This window comes from Heptranchias perlo, chromosome 6 (genome assembly GCF_035084215.1).
Source record: "Heptranchias perlo isolate sHepPer1 chromosome 6, sHepPer1.hap1, whole genome shotgun sequence".
Classification (NCBI taxonomy): domain Eukaryota; kingdom Metazoa; phylum Chordata; class Chondrichthyes; order Hexanchiformes; family Hexanchidae; genus Heptranchias; species Heptranchias perlo.
This window is the reverse complement of record NC_090330.1, coordinates 70,697,285-70,700,725: the sequence shown is the minus strand read 5'-3', so window position 1 is coordinate 70,700,725 and position 3,441 is coordinate 70,697,285. Positions and strand designations below refer to the sequence as shown.

Genomic DNA, 3,441 nt, shown 5'->3' with positions numbered 1-3,441 from the left:
TAGAGCAAATTGGATGGGCTGAACAGTCTTCTCTCATCCCTGTTCTTCATGTACATGGTTAAAATTATACGTTCAGTGAAGATTCCAGGGATAATAACAGTTTCTGCCAATGTTAATTGAGTGGTCTCACACTGCCAGGCCTCTAAACTAGTTTTGGAAAAACAAAACGATAGGAACTTGAAGTAATCTGACCCAGGCTCGATGGGCCGAATGGCCTCCTTCTGTGCTGTAATATTCTCTGATTCTGTTGAATGAAGAAAGGCAATCTTGCCTTTTGGGCCTGTTTCTTGCAACAAACCATGTACAATTTGCTTTAGCATGGACTCTCCCTAACTAAATTAATCATACAAAAGAGGTAAACAGCTCAAGGCAAACTATCCAAAAAGATAAGCCTCTGAAACTGCTCCCCGACCACTAACGCAGTAATCTGCAGCATTCAACTCTCATCATTTGCTTCCCTTACATGATCATCAGCATGATCCCAATCTGTGGGTTGCAACACCCAGGGGGACATGATTATCTAATATTGTCCTCCTTGCCAGCCTTGCCACCCTCAAAACATCAGCAGGTATAAGAAATGTCTGGCTGCTTAATGCCCTCACTCTCTCTTCACAAGAACAGCAGAAGCTCTGCATAAAACATGGGACCAGCAACTGCCAGAGGAACGTGGAGTTAGTAATCAGGAGTCAGAAATTTGAATCTAAAATCCTAATCACCACCACCATGGGATTCCTCCTCCGTCCTGAAGGTCCTCAGCAACTACCTGATGGACAGGAGCTACGTCGAGGGGTAAGTGCCATCATAAATTGACATAGATGCGTTTGTGGTCCACCTTCGGCTGACTTTTATCATGCACTGTGGTGGTACAGTCATATCTGGTCCTATTAAAGTACAAAAACAAGCCTTCCAGGTGTTCAGCAGCCTCTTGGTAAATGCGATCTACAAAACATTGAAGCCACACCACCAACAAAAGCAATCGTAGTTGATGACGATGATACCATTGACCTCTTTGGATCTGGTGAGGAGGAGGAAAGTGCAGAGGCTAAGAGGATCAAGGAAGAGCATCTGAAACACTCATTGCTAAATCATTCATTCTGCAGGATGTAAAACCATGGGACAATGAAACTGACATGAACAAACTGGAATAATGTGTACACTCTGTGATAACAGATGGCTTAATTCAGGGTTCCTCCAAACTTGTTCCACTGGGCTATGGCAACAGGAAGCTATAGATTTAGTGTGTGATTGAAAATGACTGGATTGCTTTTACAAAGAGCCGGCATGGACTCGATGGGCCAAATGGCCTCCTTCTGTGCTGTAACCATTCTATGATTCTACAAGGTGGTAACAAATATACTGGAAGAAGCTATCATTGAATTTGAAGATTACAAGCAATCTTTTAATGTGGCAGCTTTCAACAAGGTATAAAAAAGAAAGAAATATTTGCATTTATGTAGCACCTTTTACGACCTCAGGACATCCTAAAGCACTTTACAGCCAATTAAGTACTTTTTGAAGTGTAATCACTGTTGTAATTAATGTAGAGTACACGGCAGCCAAATTGAACACAGCAAGGTCCCACAAATAGCGATGTGATAATGACAAATGTTAAATTGGCAAAAATCTGAAACCCGACCCCAACCTGGTGCGAACGCATTTACTTCACGTTTAACCACGGCGGATTTGGGACCGTCCGAGTAACCCACTCTGGAGAGGCGGGTAAGTGATTATAATATTTAAATGAGGCTCCATTCATGTGGAGTGATTTGAAATTAACGCCTCCAGCACAGGTTTCCCGGGATTCAGGAAACTCGGCAGTAAAACGGAAGCGAGATTGAGCAGCACTTTCATGGGGGTGGTTAAAGGTCAGGAGTCCTGATATGAATAAAGCCTCAGAGCTCACAGCTGCTTTCTCAGTTCCCTGTGGGAAACGGTTTGGTGAGAGTACTTGTTGTGAAAGACTTATCTGTAGAGTTTGGAGGTGTTCACACAGAGGACATCAGGATCGGTGGTGTCATAGCTGCTTTAGATTGGACTTCAAACAAGGAAGACAATCAGCGTTAGCAGCAGCAAGGGCGTGCTGTGGAGGAAGCTGCAGGTGGCCAAAAGAGAGGTGAGCAATAGAGGGGTTGAGTTTACAGGAGGCACTACCCACGTAACAGGGTGTACAGACAGAGGCTCAGCTTCCTTGACCTCTCTGAAGAGTAGTGCTTCCAGAGGCTCAGATTGTCACGTTAGGTGGTCACAGATATCTGCAGCCTCGTAGAAGAAGACCTGCTCCCTGCTGGACCCAGTGGCTACGCATTACCAGAGTTGTGAAAGTCATCACCACCCTCGATTTTTTTGCCTCTGGTTCCTTCCAGGATGCTACTGGAGACATATCGAGGGTCTCCCAGTTGGCTGCACATAAATGCATAAAGCAGGTGAGGGGATGGATTGTTTGCCTGGGCTGGGAGGTATGTAAACTTCCCCTGTAATGACAATAGCCTGAATGAGCGGGCACTCGGATTTGCGTCTCTAGCTGGCTTCCCACAGGTGCAGGGTGCCATCAACTGCACTCACGTGAGAATCCGAGGACCACCAGATCAACCAGGAGCATTCGTCAACCACAAGGGATTTCATTCCATCATTGTTCAGCTGGTGTGCAACCACAAGAAAAGGCTCATGCAGGTCTGCGCCAGATTCCCTGGGAGCTGTAATGATGCTTTCATACCGCGGCAGTCCAACATTCCCGACCTGTTCATACCTGGAACCGGCCTTAAATGGTGGCTGCTAGGCAACAAAGGATACGGTCTTCAAACCTGGCTGATGACACCTCTGAGGAACCCCACTGATGAACACCAGGAGCAGTACAATGTGAGCCATATGACAACCAGATGTGTCATCGAGCAAGCCATTGGCATGCTCAAGATGTGCTTCAGGTGCCTGGGTAGGTCTGGAGGTGCCCTTCAGTACTTGCCAGCGAGGGTCCCCATGATAGTCGTGGTGTGCCATGTTCTGCAAGGATAAAAGGTGGAAGATTAACAAGCTGCTCATCAGTCTTCATCTGATGAGAAGTCCAATGGTGAGAAAGAGGAGGAGGAAGAGGAAGAGGAAGATGGGGCTCCCAACATCAGACTAGCCACTCACATTGCTGCTCGGGATGCCAGGGATGCCCTAATAGCCCTAATAGCTCGAAGGTTCAGTTAGCAGACCATAGTAGCTATCACATCTCCTGCCTCCTCCCCCGGCCCCCACCCCCCACTGACACAAAGCAGTCCTGACCCAACCATCCGTCCATTGCACATCCGCCAATTGGTCTCAGTCAATTCATGTCTTCACATTCATCACCAAACAACTGAAAACCTGAGTTGGCGCTCAGCAGGCAAGAATGATGAACACGGGAAAGTTGTTCAAATTTTATGTGAATAAATAAATAAATGAAACTTACTTACACAACAT

At 46.3% G+C, this 3,441-nt stretch overlaps 1 pseudogene; it reads left to right on the top strand.

Moving 5' to 3' along the window:
- Positions 1 to 724: 724 nt before the first annotated feature.
- On the top strand, positions 725 to 1,428 carry LOC137323200 (elongation factor 1-beta pseudogene; annotated as a pseudogene).
- Positions 1,429 to 3,441: the final 2,013 nt, after the last annotated feature.